The 15,941-nt window shown below is 39.4% G+C and overlaps 1 long non-coding RNA gene across 2 annotated transcripts in view; it reads left to right on the top strand.

Annotated features, from left to right (window-relative positions):
- Window positions 1-15,511: 15,511 nt before the first annotated feature.
- LOC132063021 (uncharacterized) overlaps window positions 15,512-15,941 on the top strand; it is a 1,680-nt gene continuing 1,250 nt past the window's right edge. Inside the window, exon 1 of one of the 2 annotated variants that reach the window (XR_009416304.1) lies at window positions 15,512-15,817. This is a non-coding gene — a long non-coding RNA (uncharacterized LOC132063021). The remainder of the gene's footprint in view (window positions 15,818-15,941) is intronic. The other variant, XR_009416303.1, reaches the window with a different exon arrangement.

Raw genomic sequence — 15,941 nt, forward strand, 5'->3', positions numbered from 1 at the left:
TAAGTATATAACAGTGCTGAGAAACGAACGGCCCGATCCATTTAACCATATATCCCGCGTCCGGGACGATATCATAATATACCAACTGATCAGGTGGCTATACGTATGTAATGCCTTACCTTTCCCCATAACCCCATATATACACATACATATACATACACATACATATATATATATATATATATATTATAACATAAGTAGCATGCATGAGAACCCAAATAAAAGCTACGACTCTATCGGAGTGACGTAAGGTCGGCAACCTCCGATTATATTATGGAATAATCATCATCGCTCTATTTCACCTTGAAGGAATAATTATTATAAGGTGAGATCAACAACAATGAATAAAATCGAGAAAATCATTAAATAACTCAACATTCTCATAATAACATTGAAATCATAAACTTGGAACCTTTAAACATAAAATTATCATTATCATTGTAATCATCATAGAAACATTCTCATCTTTAACATCATGAGAAGCTTTAAGAATCATGAACTTCTAACTTTTGAAAACAAGGAGGTTATGGAAACATTTATGGAATCATAACAGAGGAATCATGCCTTTGAAAGAAAGGGACGAGCCTTAACATACCTTTTTGGTCGCCTTAACTTTAACTACTCAACGCTTGTCCTCCCAGGCTCGTAAATCTATATTCAAGAAAATTTATACTATTGTTAGACTCACCTTTATTCGCTTGTCTTAATCCTTCAAATAAATCTTTCTAGAGTTGCCGAAATTCGGGCAGCATCTCCCCTGTTTATATCCCTAGCCCGAAATCACAATCCAACAACCAACAACAACAACAACAATACTAACATCAACCATATTATCATCAACATCAAATTACTCCAAAAGACATCTCATATGATTTTTATCTGATTTCTCCACCGACAACGTTAGTATACGACCATTTAATCACTCTATCTTCGTGAATAAACCAAAAGTAATATTAATAAAGAGAGAATCATACCTTATTCTTGTTCAAACAGCAATATCTTCAACGTCCACTTTGAATCCAAGCCAAAATCCTTCGCAAAACAATACTAGAATCACGACTATACGCTACCCGAGCCTCGATTAACCAAAATCACTTCAAACCCAAGCCTCCATGTACCACTCACTCCGGAACCGACCTCGGATCACGAGCCCATAACTAGGTCACATCCACACACCCCGTCAAATGTGCCTTTATATATAATATATATATATATATATATATATATATATATATATATATATATATATATATATATATATATATATATATATATATATTTGTATTTTATCACGATATGCATCTCAACGAATTTCCGGTCCAACAGTCAATATGGAATATGATCAGTCAATAAATTTGATGTCAATAATTGCAAGGCACCATATCACAAGTCATAACAAGACTCAAATAATCAACTTAACACAGCAAGAATATGCAACCATCTCAATCAACAACAAGAGTATACATTGAATCCTTCCTTCTCAAAACACAACAACTTCATCTCAAGTTTCGGTATATAAAGAAATGGCCACAAGCCCACATAATCAGAATTGATACCAACCTAATCATTCTTTCTCCTATCAACTTTACGACAAATACAATCAACTAACCAAAGTCTAACTCAAGCAAACCGTAACCTAACTCAGATGCAGAACTGGAACAATGCAGGCTACTCCGCAACAGCTTTTTCCTTCCGTAATGCTTTGGAACTTTCAAAGTCTAGCAATGTAATGCTAAGTGAGTAATGGATCATCTACTCAAACAAAACAACAATTAGGGAAGAAAACCCAATTGCTTCTACTCTTTTCAAATGAGTGAACTATCACTTATTGCAATTTCATCATAATCTTAGTCCCAACAATCATACTATCCCCAATTCATGGGTTTCTAATCAATTCAACCCCTCTCACACATATTCTAGACTAAAGATTCCCTTTTTATGAGAACCCTAAGTCTCAATATGCAATTTCCACCATTAATAATCATATTCTCATCCTAGAAGGTGATAATCTACACTCTTAGATGAATAAAAAACAACAAAATCGACCACCCATCAACTAGGTAACGGTTTACAACTTCTAGGTTTCCACCCTTTTTCTCCACTATTAGAAGACCTTCAATTAATGTAGGAACTTAAGATGAATAAGGAATGAACAATGAAAAGGGTTGAAACTTACCTTCATAGAAGAACCCACCAAGACTCTGGGAATTTCGCCTTTTACTTTCTAGGGAATAGTTTTTGGTGTTATGTGGTGAATGACTCAAAATTCCAGAATATAAAAGTCAGTTTCTGCCTCCCACCGACCGCTGCAGCGGTCAATGTTTCGCTGCGGCAGTCTCGCTATAGCAGGATTTTTCCCACTCCCATGGCTATCCTCTCCCACTTTTACTCTGGAATGGGCATCCTCTAAAGTGTACCCTCGGGTCTCTAGTGCTCGTACTTAACTTGCTGGCAATTTAGACATTATGAAACAAACTCAACAATATCACACTTCTTTCTAGCCCACCAATAGTGTTGTTTCAAGTCACGATACATCGTGGTAGCACCAAGATGAATAGAGTATCTAGAACTGTGGGACTCCTCCAAAATCATCCAAATCAAGTCATCAACGCGAGGAACACAAACACGCCCCTAAATCCTCAGGACCCTTCACTATCAATCATAGCCTCCTTGGCCTCACCATTCAAAACCTTATCACGGATCTTACACAAACTGGCATCCTCGAATTATTTTGCATTAATCTGCTTTAGAAATGACGATCTAGCCTCAACACAGGCCAACACTCTGCTCGAATCAGACATATCGAGCCTCATGAAGCTATTAGCCAGAGTCTGGACCTCCTCGGCCAACGGACACTCCGAAATAATCAAACGAGCCAAGCTACCCATACTAGCAGATTTTCTGCTCAAAGCATCCGCTACCACGTCTGCCTTGCCCGGATGATATAAAATAGTGATGTCATAATCCTTAAGTAACTCTATCTCTGCCACCTAGAATTAAGATCTCTCTGAGTAGACACATGCTGAAGACTGTGATGATCGGTGAAAACCTCGCAATGGACACCAAAGAGATAGTGCCTCCAAATCTTCAAAGAGAAAACCACCGCTGCCAACTCCAAGTCATGAGTGGGATAGTTTTTCTTATGAATCTTCAGCTGTCTAGAAGCATAAGCAATAACCCTCTTTCCTGCATCAACAGAGCACCCAAACCAAAACGTGAAGTATCACAATAAACCATAAAATCCTTGCCCTCCACAGGTAATGCTAGCGTCGGAGCTGTAGTCAATAAAGTCTTGAGCTTTTGAGAGCTCTCCTTACACTCGTCAGACCACTGAAAAGGAACCTCTTTCTGAGTCAAACGGGTCAAATACGAATTAATAGAAGCAAACTCCTTCACGAACCGACGGTAGTAACTGGCTAACCCCACAAAGCTGCGAATCTCTATCACTGATACAGGCCTAGCCTAATCTCTCACTGCCTCAATCTTCTTAGGATCAACCATAATCCCCTCTTTTGACACCACATGACCCAAGAATGATACAGACTCAAGCCAAAACTCAAATTTAGAGAATTTGGCATGCAACTCCTTGTCTCTTAGCAACCCAAGAACAACCCTCAAGTGTTTTTCATAATCTTCTTTACTCTTCAAATAAACGAGAATGTTATCATAAACACTATCACAAAAGGATCTAAGTATGGCTTAAAAATGCCATTCATCAAATCCATAAAAGCAGTTGGGGAATTATTAAGCCCAAAATATATAGCAAGGAACTCATAGTGCCCATATTTAGTCCTGGAGGCTGTGTTAGGAATATCTTCAACTCGAATCTTCAACGGATGATAACCCGATCTCAAATCAATTTTCGAAACCACGGAAGCCCCCTGAAGCTAATTAAATAAATCATCAATACGAGGGATGGGGTACTTATTTTGGATGGTTACTTTATTTAACTAGCGGTAATCAATGTATATCCGCAGAGTCTCATTTTTCTTTTTCACGAAAAGCACAGGAGTGCCCCCACGGGGAGACACTCAGACGAATAAAACTCTTACTAAAAAGATCCTGAAATTGTTCTTTCAATTCTCTCAACTCTGCTGGTGCCATCCGATATGGCAAAATAGAACTAGGGCAGGTCCCTGGCTCTAAGTCAATGCAGAAATCAATATCATGGTCTAGTGGCATGCCTAGCAAGCTGCGGAACGTGTAGCCCGATCCATATATATATATAATGCTGCGGAACGTGCAGCCCGATCCATATAATATATTGCTGCGGAACGTGCAGCCCGATCCATATAATATATATTTGCGGAACGTGCGCCCCGATCCATATATATGTAATAAAAAGTAGCACGTACATCCGAGTGCCTTTTAGGCGGAACCATGCATGCTTAGTCTTTGCGGAACGTGCGCAACCCGATCCATATATATATATATAATGCGAACGTGCGCCCGATCCATATAATATATTCTTTGGAACGTGCGGTCCGATCCATATAATATATTCCGCGGAACGTGCAGCCCGATCCATAACCACATATCCCGCGTCCGGCATCCCGCGTCCGGGACGGTATCATGTCATATTATACCAACTGATCAGGTGGTTACGCGTATATAACGCTCTCGCCCTTTTCCCATATTCCACATATACATATACATATACATATACATATATCATATAGGCAGCATGCATGAGAGCCCAACGAAAGTCATGTGTCTATCGGAGTGACGTAAGGTCGGTAACCTCCGATCGTATTATGGAATAATCATGGTCGCTTTGGCCCACCTTGAAGGAACGATTATTATAAGGTGAGACTGTCAATGAAGAATAACTTCACGAGGAAACATAACACAGGATCATAAGGCATCAATTCATATACTTTCGAATCTGTAGAAATAGTCATCATTCATGAATAAAATTGAGAAATCAAGAAATAGCTCAACATTCTCATATCGTCATTGAAATCATAGACTTGGAGCCTTTAAACATAGAATCATCATCACCATATTCATCGTAGGAAAATACTCTCATTTTTGACATCATCGTTGTCATTGTAAAACATATCCATCGTTGTTGTCATGGAAGCTTACGGAGTCATAAACCTCCGATTTGGAAAGATACAGACATTTCAGGATTCTTTCAAGAATAGGTCGTTAGAACCAACAAGGAAGGTCGCGGGGCCCACGGACGAGCATCAACCCGATCCGAGCCCGCCTATGAAAGTTAAAGATCATTACTCGTTATGAAATCTTCTACGATGGTTTCGAAGCGATCCGAGCCCATCTGTGAAAGTTACGGGCGTTCGTAGTTTCGGACTCGTTTAGGAACAAAATTCTTTTGAAAACAAAACTTTTGAAAACAACAAAGTTATGGAAGCATTCATGAAATCGTAATCTAAGAATCATGCCTTTGAAAGAAAGGGACGAGCCTTAACATACCTTGGCCGCTCCCTAGGCTAATCCAAAGTTATGCCTTGGCTTCTCACGATCTACAATCACGTCATTAGATATCAACCATTAGCCATAAGCACTTAAGAATCCGATTTCAAACTAACACTTTGTCTACAGAAATTTCGGCAGCATTTCCCCTATAACTTCAACATCCCCGAGAATTTAACTCGGCCAAATCAACAACAACCAAACCAACAATCATAATAACAATATCAATAATCAATTCACAAAATGTTCAAGACATTCCAACCCAAATCTTCCAACTACATTAGGAACATCAATAACACATTCTCTTCTTCCAAACTCATAAACTACATCAACACTTCCATACACTAACAACATCATTTTCATCAACTCAAGCAACTATATTAAAATTACGTTATGTTCTAAATCAGTCCACAACAATTACGACTTCCATTTGAGTCATCAAACCTTCATTTTCATCACATAATCTACAACAATCAACAACCAAAATACTATATAAAATGAGTTCATTATATTCTACCAAAAACAGCCCCTACACGGCCAAGTTTCAATCTACATAATCCCATGAATTCCATTCATTTCTACATGCCAAACATATGCAAACCATCCATAACAACATCAACCAAACATTAAATAGAATTTGTTCATCATACCTTCACCAACAACATGTACACGGCTACACTTCAACACACCATACTTTTATAAATTCCATTCATTTCCACACTCCACAACATCCACAAACCATGCATAACACATGAAAATAAAGATTAAACCTTACCTTCCACTTATTTCTCCTTCGGCTAGAGTTGAAGAATTGCAACAACGAACGGTTCAATTGCTCCAACGACTACTCCATGTCGTAGAGGACCTTCTAATGAGTAGAAAGACTGGAAGAAAACAATTTTCATGATCAACCTCATGGGGCTGGTTCGGCCAGCCCCTCTAGCCGTTTCTCCTCCTTCTTCTTTTTTTCACTTTTCTTGAACTTTCTAGGCTTGACAAAATAATGAATTGATCTCCCTCTTTCATGACTTAACCATATATATATATATATATATATATATATATATATATATATATATATATATATATATATATATATATATATATATATATATAAATGAGTGCACATGGCCGGCCATGTGCACTCTCTTTCTTTTTTTTTTTCTTTTCTCCAACTTTCTAGAAATTTTCTAGAAATTTCCATAAAAGATGAATAAGTCTTGCATGGTCCTCTAATATCTACATATATATATATATAAGTCCCTTACAAAATATGAAATGAACACATGTACATCTTCATGGCTCAAAATAATTGGCCAACCATGGGTGGGACCCACGGCCACTTGGCTTCTCCAAGAAGTCATGAACTAATAACACTTTCCGAATTCCAAGTTCGCCCTTATCATTCCATGCCAATAATAACCTTCATAAGCGGCTTGCGCATTAAAACAAAACCAGAGAATGGCCTTGCCCTTAACTTGTCACAACTAACTCGGAATATTCAAACGTACAAAATGCGAGGTATAACATCCTTCCCCCCTTTAGAACATTCGTCCTCGAATGTTCAACTAGTCTCGTAAGGTCTTCTAAGGATCTTTGGGGGCGGGGGGGGGGGGTTTCTTTATCGCCACGGTATGCAATCTCTTCTATCGATTACGTTCCTTCTTCATTTTCTCTTCACCTCTCGAGTCGTCTCCTCCCGTCGTTGTTTCACACGTCACACGAACTCGGCCCCTTATAATTCTGCCACAAGTACCTGGGACTTTGCATCTTATTGACAATACCTCCAACCGATCCCAATGTACAGGAATTACGGGGTGTAATACCTCTTTCCTCCTTGGGAACAGTTATCCCCCCTTAGGGTTCGATTTTCAGTTACTTAGTCCTATCTTAAAACATACGTCAGTCTCTTCTCGTTCTTACTTGATTCCTTTATTGCTTGCAATCCACTTTTTCCGCTTCCTTGCCTTCCTGTAATTGACCGGAATTTAGCTAACACTTTACTCTTATCCGAATCTTGTCTTCATTATTGTAGCCTTGACTTATCATGTCATAGCCATCTATCGCCATACAGTGCTCCCTTTTTCTTGTCCCTTTGCTCACATCTCCGATTTCCCCATATTAACGGTCCTTTCGTCGGTCTTTATTCCTTGTTAGCTTTCCGATGCGTGCTCTTTATAATTGTAGTCGGGTATAGCTTCCTGCTGACAATTCATATAGTTCCATAGCATATGCTTTCATATTCAAGTCACTTAGTGGTCTATAAACCTTTTTCTAACATCCAAAGGGATTCCTTTATTCCATTCATGAGAGTGGCATACTCTCCTTCTCCAAATTTCCATTCGTGAGAACAGTATTTCCTCTTTTCTCTAAAATTTTCCAGGCCGCTCATCGCTGTTCTTTCTACTTCCACTGTCACTGTTATTCTAAGTGTCTCCTTGAGTCCGCTACCTCGAAGGTCTCTCTCGCTCTTTACTCTCCTGTCACTCATTATGTTGCACTCTCGGTAAGAATACGCGAAGGTGTTCTAATTAGTCCAAGGAATGCCTCAGCGCCGCTTTACTAGTCCTTATGTTCTACCCCGTCTTCTCTTCTCTTGTCTGTCCTGCGGTATGGAAACAGATCCTTCATTCAACCATAACCATGCCTCGTCTGGCCTCCGCACTAACTTCGTTTTAGTAATTGGCTTAGACCATCGTTACATTTTTTTCGAAATAAAACTCATACATATACATACCGTAGCACATCGTCACATCATAACTTATCATATGAGCTGACATTAACCGATGTGGGATTTTGCCTCATCATTGGGTTTGCCCCACCACTGGGTTTGAAACCAACTGATCATATCGTCATATATCATATCAAATCATCATATATCATATCAGACTTCGTATCACATCATATTTCGAAATACACATCATACATATATACACGGTACCCGGCCGAAAGGGGCTCGGCGTACCGGACACATCATACACCATAATCCATACACGGTTCCCGGCCAGAAGGGGCTCGGCGAACCGGATACATCATCCTCCGAAAAACATATCATTTACGAACCGAGAAACCATACGCACATAAATCCTTATTACTAACTCAACAGAATGATCAAACAAGCCCTCATTTAAAAGCCAAAACAGTAATCAAATCAAGTTTCCTCCGAACGTTGCTCGGGAACATATCAAAGCCATCCGGTTCTGTCTGTGAAAATTACGGACATTTGTAGACATAAGATCCTTTCGGAACAAACCGTATACATAGCATTTCAAATCCAATCGTATCAAAGACATACGGTCCATAGCTTGACCACATTAAGGATGCCAACATCAAGAAGCAATTATGAATCACAACATGCTCGGATTTTAAGAATAGAATTATCCCCAAGGCTCATAACATATCACAACTTACTTGCGTCTAGGACATGCCAAAAGGAAAGAAGGATAAGCTTTACATACCAATACTTACAGGTGGCATCACTGTCCTTGCGCACTTATATAAAATATGTTCAATCTTAAACATGGTTCTTCCGTGCTCTGGCTTATTCCGCTCTATACATCTTGTTCATACTGGAATTTGCTCGTCCTGTTTTGTCATATTCCTTTCCCTTCCTTTGGTCACCCTTAACTTCCTCATTTCCTACCGTAAGGGTTTCTTACTCCCTCTTCTTATCACTTACAAGTTGCAATAGCATTAACGAACAACTTTATAGCCAACATCTTGGCCCTTAATCTAGCATAGCGTCGCTATCCTTCCTGTTATCTCTTAAGTTGTTCCATATCGTCTTCTTATCATACTCTCGTCCTCATACGCATCCACTTCCTAGCGTTATGTCATTCAAAGTCTCTCGTAAAAACTTCTCACACCGCCTTAAATACCATCCTAACTTTTATCCACTTATTCGGTTTTCCGATCTTACTAGTTTATTTCAGTAAAGGGTCTCATTTGTAGCTCAGGCATCCATATCAAACACATTACTGTGTCGATTATTTCCAGCTCATCCTTGCATTTCCTCTCACCCGCTTCCCCCCCTTTAGGGGTGTACTTATATCATTATCTATTTATACTTGCCTCACGTCCTTACTTCCGATCTCAATTAGGCAATACTCTTACTCCGACAACAAGTATCCAAAGTTCTCTTGGAATATTATCTTTATCCCAACTTGTCTCGGGTGCTTCCTTTGGTATCCCCTCATCATTTCTCCCATTTGTGCCTATCTCTTCTTCTGTACACGAGAAATCTTATGCTACCCTTGTATCATTCGAACACATTACTTCTACATAATCCTTCTCCCATTTTCAAAACGTATTCCGTTCATCCACGTTTACCTATATCATTCATCCGGCATTTATTCTACCTTGTTCCTCCTCGTCCTACGACTTGGCCTTCCGCCATCCCGACACTTATGGCACTCATTTTTCCTCGTTTCTTAACTTTTTATAACCTGGCTTTTCATTGTTCCGTCACTTACAGCACTCGTGTCTTCTGTCACACAACATAACCTATTACTATACGGATGTCTCGCTTTCTTCTTATCTCCTTCTCCCGTTAGCTCCTCTTCTTTACCGACCTGATGATTCGCCTGTCCTACGCGACCCTTTTACGATTTCTGCCCACTCCATAGACTCTAATCTTCCTTAGATTAATCTAACTTCTCATTTTCCTCTTACGCCTGAATTTGTGAGACTTTTCAAAAACTTCCCAGGGGGTCACCCATCCTAAAATTGCTCTCACGCCAAAGCACGCTTAACTTTGGAACTTTGATGGAATACGACGCTTTAACGCTTTCCTGACTGCGTCTACCTCACCGCACGACCTTCTACACATAATATTGAGTAAGTCGGAATCTTAACATATTCCCAAAACGCCCTCATAACACATCCCGGCAGCTGTCTTATTAATATATTTCTATCCGTCATAATTCTTCTCTTCTTTTCTTTCATACCCCAGTCTACTCGTATCCTTACTTCCCGTGACTATAATCTCATCATATTTTCCTCCTACCTATCGATTCAGTCGATGCCTTAATACATATTACTCTATTCAAACCTATCAGTCCTCTCTAGATCATCTCTTAATATCGCTAGTCCATTTCAAATTCCTTATTACCATATCCCCATCGACCTCCTCGTTTACTATTATTGCTAATTCCGCAATTTAACTTATTCTTCCAAAAGGGCAGCCGCACTTACGGCTTGGTCAAATCCCATCGTTACTATTCATATGACCTTTTCCAAACATATTCCAAACTTACATCTTACTCTCGTATTATTTCCAAAAAAAAAATTTGGCAGAGTTTCCTCTGTATTCCTTACTATCCAAAACCTGCACGCAGGAAATACCAACATCGCCTCACAGGGCCATCGCATATATGTATGTATCATATCATATCGTATTGTATCATAGCCACACAGGGCTTCCAATATCCGTAACGGTCTGAAAATAATGGACTTACCTCATAGGCCCAACATGACCACACGTGTTACCCTTTCTTGTTTACTTTCCCTTTTCAAACTTTTCAACTTTACCTTTCAATCGTACGTCAATACCGTGCTCAACATATGCCTTTCGTACCTTTACTTACCTGCGTGCTTTATAGCTTCCGTATCGTTAATCGTCTTCCTCGTCAATGCCATTCTCCTGCGCAATCACGGGTTAGCGTAAAGAAATCTCATTTCCTATAACTTGGCTCTATGGCACGATCTAAGGAGTGAAAGAAAAGTAACCACCCTAAATGCCCCGTAGCCTTCTGTTTATAAATGTGGCCGGCTTCACACCATAAACAGGACTCTACCGGACACGACTTTGCAGACAACCCCTAGGACGAACCTGCTCGATACCAATTTGTCACACCCTAATTTTCGTTAGGGCGTGATGGGCACCCGACCCTTACCTAGGGCCGAGCGAACCCCTCGACTCTCGTGGCACTCATAATCATATTGGGCCCTCATAGCATAACATGAGTACATAATGAAAGCTTTTCAGAAACAACCCGCTTTTCATCCTTTTCAAATCAAGTAAGACCTGTGATCGTATAAGACCCGTAGAATAATGCATCACAATACATCGGCTTATGGAGCCGCTTACAAAACTGACATACTACATACACGACACTGTCTGCAAAGTCTCTAACATGGAACATGGAACCATATCATAATGCTCTGACTCGGCAGCCCTCCGGAGAAAATGGAGCTCGCCAATCCCGCTGGAACATCTTCTGCTAATGTCTTCAACTCATCTGGGTGTACCGCGCGGCATGAACGCGGCGTCCACAAGAAGGGACGTCAGTACGAGCAACGTACTGAGTATGTAAGGCATGAGTAACAACATATAGAAGGATGCAAAGCATGAATAGTAACAAGACGAAAACGTAGGGCATTTCATGAAATAAAGAGTAACCTGCACATCAGAGTGCCCTTTTAGGCGGAACCGAGTGCCGTTTAGTGCCGCGGAACGTGCCCGATCCATATATATATATATATATGTGCGGAACGTGCAGCCCGATCCATATAATATATTGCTGCGGAACGTGCAGCCCGATCCATATATATGTAATAAAAGAGTAGCCTGTACATCTGAGTGCCTTTTAGGCGGAACCATGCATGCTTAGTGCTGCGGAACGTGCAGCCCGATCCATATATATATATATATAATGCTGCGGAACGTGCAGCCCGATCCATATAATATAGTGCTGCGGAACGTGCAGCCCGATCCATATAATATAGTGCTGCGGAACGTGCAGCCCGATCCATAACCACATATCCCGCGTCCGGGCATCCCGCGTCCGGGACGGTATCATGTCATATTATACCAACTGATCAGGTGGTTACGCGTATATAATGCTCTCGCCCTTTCCCATATTCCCATATACATATACATATATCGTATTCATATATCATATATCATATTCATATATCATATATCATATAAGTAGCATGCATGAGAGCCCAAAGAAAGTCATGTATCTATCGGAGTGACGTAAGGTCGGTAACCTCCGATCGTATTATGGAATAATCATGGTCGCTTTGTCTCACCTTGAAGGAACGATTATTATAAGGTGAGACTGTCAATGAAGAATAACTTCACGAGGAAACATAAAATAGGATCATAAGGCATCAATTCATATACTTTAGAATCTGTAGAAATAGTCATCATTCATGAATAAAATTGAGAAATCAAGAAATAGCTCAACATTCTCATATCGTCATTGAAATCATAGACTTGGAGCCTTTAAACATGGAATCATCATCATCATATTCATCGTAGGAAAATACTCTCATTTTTGACATCATCGTTGTCATTGTAAAACATATCCATCGTTGTTGTCATGGAAGCTTACGGAGTCATAAACCTCCGATTTGGAAAGATACAGACATTTCAGGATTCTTTCAAGAATAGGTCGTTAGAACCAACAAGGAAAGTCGCGGGGCCCACGGACGAGCATCAACCCGATCCGGGCCGCCTATGAAAGTTAAAGATTATTACTCGTTATAGAGACTTCTACGAACGTTTCATAGCAATCCGAGACCGTATGTGAAAGTTACGGGCGTTCGTAGTTTCGGACTCGTTTAGGAACAAAATTCTTTTGAAAACAAAACTTTTGAAAACAACAAAGTTATGGAAGCATTTATGAAATCGTAATCTAAGAATCATGCCTTTGAAAGAAAGGGACGAGCCTTAACATACCTTGGCCGCTCCCTAGGCTAATCCAAACTTATGCCTTGGCTTCTCACGATCTACAATCACGTCATTAGATATCAACCATTAGCCATAAGCACTTAAGAATCCGATTTCAAACTAACACTTTGTCTACGGAAATTTGGGCAACATTTCCCCTATAAATCCATCAACCCCGAGAATTCAACTCGGCCACATCAACAACAACCAAACCAACAATCATAATAACAGTATCAATAATCAATTCACAAAATGTTCAAGACGTTCCAACCCAAATCTTCCAACTACATTAGGAACATCAATAACACATTTCTCTTCTTCCAAACTCATAAACTACATCAACACTTCCATACGCTAACAACATCATTTTCATCAACTCAAGCAACTATATTAAAATTACATTATGTTCTAAATCAGCCCACAACAATTACGACTTCCATTTGAGTCATCAAACCTTCATTTTCATCACATAATCTACAACAATCAACAACCAAAATACTATATAAAATGAGTTCATTATATTCTACCAAAAACAGCCCCTACACGGCCAAGTTTCAATCTACATAACTCCATGAATTCCATTCATTTCTACATGCCAAACATATGCAAACCATCCATAACAACATCAACCAAACATTAAATAGAATTTGTTCATCATACCTTCACCAACAACATGTACACGGCTACACTTCAACACACCATACTTTCATAAATTCCATTCATTTTCACACTCCACAGCATCCACAAACCATGCATAACACATGAAAATAAAAATTAAACCTTACCTTCCACTTATTTCTCCTTCGGCTAGAGTTGAAGAATTGCAACAACGAACGGTTCAATTGCTCCAACGACTACTCCATGTCGTAGAGGACCTTCTAATGAGTAGAAAGACTAGAAGAAAACAATTTTCATGATCAACCTCATGGGGCTGGCTCGGCCAGCCCCTCTAGCCGTTTCTCCTCCTTTTTTTTTCACTTTTCTTGAACTTTCTAGGCTTGACAAAATAATGAATTGATCTCCCTCTTTCATGACTTAATATATATATATATATATATATATAAATGAGTGCACATGTACGGTCATGTGCACTCTCTTTTCTTTTTTTTTTTTCTTTTTCTCCAACTTTCTAGAAATTTCCATAAAAGATGAATAAGTCTTGCATGGTCCTTTAATATCTACATATATATATATAAGTCCCTTACAAAATAAGAAATGAACACATGTACATCTTCATGGCTCAAAATAATTGGCCAACCATGGGTGGGACCCACGGCCACTTGGCTTCTCCAAGAAGTCATGAACTAATAACACTTTCCGAATTCCAAGTTCGCCCTTATCATTCCATGCCAATAATAACATTCATAAGCGGCTTGCGCATTAAAACAAAACCGGAGAATGGCCTTGCCCTTAACTTGTCGCAACTAACTCGGAATATTCAAACGTACAAAATGCGAGGTATAACACTACCTCAGATGTAGAACTAGAACAATGCAGGCTACTCCGCAATAGCTTTTTCCTTCTGTAATGCTTTGGAACTTTTAAACTCTAGCAATGTAATGCTAAGTGAGTAATCGATCATCTACTCAAACAAAATAATAATTGGGGAAGAAAACCCAGTTACTTCTACTCTTTTCAAATGAGTGAACTATCACTTATTGCAATTTCATCATAATCTTAGTCCCAACAATCATACTATCCCCAATTCATGGGTTTCTAATCAATTCAACGCCTCTCACATAGAGTTTAGGCTAAATTTTCAACTTTTATGAGAACCCTAAGTCTCAATATGCAATTTCCACCATTAATAATCACATTCTCATCTTAGAAGGTGATAATCTACACTTATAGATGAATAACCAACAATAAAATCAACAACCCATCAATAATGTAAGGGTTTACAACTTCTAGGGTTCTACCCTTTTTCTCCACCATTAGAGGACCTTCAATTAATGTAGGAACTTAAGATGAATAAGGAATGAATAGCGAAAAGGGTTGAAACTTACCTTCAAAGAAGAACTCACCATGACTCTGGGAATTTCGCCTCTTACTTTCTAGGGAATAGTTTTTGGTGTTATGTGGTGAATGAATCAAAATTCCACAATATAAAAGTCAGTTTCTGCCTCCCGTCGACCGCTGCAACGGTCAATGTTTCACTGTGGCGTTCTCGCTATAGCGGGATTTCTCTCGCTATGGCGGACCTCATTAATTCCCTGAAATCCCGTTGCGGCGACCCTCGCCTAGCTATGGAGGACTCGCTACAGCAATATTACACCCGTTGTAGTAGTCACATTTGACCAATGAGCTCTGGTTTTTCACCAGATTTTCACCCAAAATTCTTACATCAATTCGAGGCCCTACAGACACAAAAAAAAAACATGCACATCAATGCAAAATTATGCTACGGACTCAACCGTGGCATCAAAATTCCTAACGGAGGTCAAATTTACTAAGTTACCCTCCAATGGAAATGAAACAAGTTTTCAAACAATGCACAATATACACACAAGAATAAATCAAGGCCTCCATTTTTAGACTTCTAACTCTTTGAGCTTTCATTAAGCTCATTCCTAGTCTCAAAAGGGTACGGGTAGGGGTAAAATAGTTAAGTCTCCCATAACGACCTAGCGGATTGTTACAGGATGATAGGTATGGTAGCGACTACGGAACAAAAAACTCACATTTTCACCAATTGCATATAAGGTAATTGTACATGCATATTATTTTTTTGTTTTCCGATGATAGAATGTGTATGACTGTATGAGTATATGAAGTGATAATAAGAGCATGACAATGTGATTATATTTTGGTGATCTTGTAATTTTGA

The sequence above is a fragment of the Lycium ferocissimum genome, chromosome 7 (assembly GCF_029784015.1).
Source record: "Lycium ferocissimum isolate CSIRO_LF1 chromosome 7, AGI_CSIRO_Lferr_CH_V1, whole genome shotgun sequence".
In the NCBI taxonomy this organism is placed as follows: Eukaryota; Viridiplantae; Streptophyta; class Magnoliopsida; order Solanales; family Solanaceae; genus Lycium; species Lycium ferocissimum.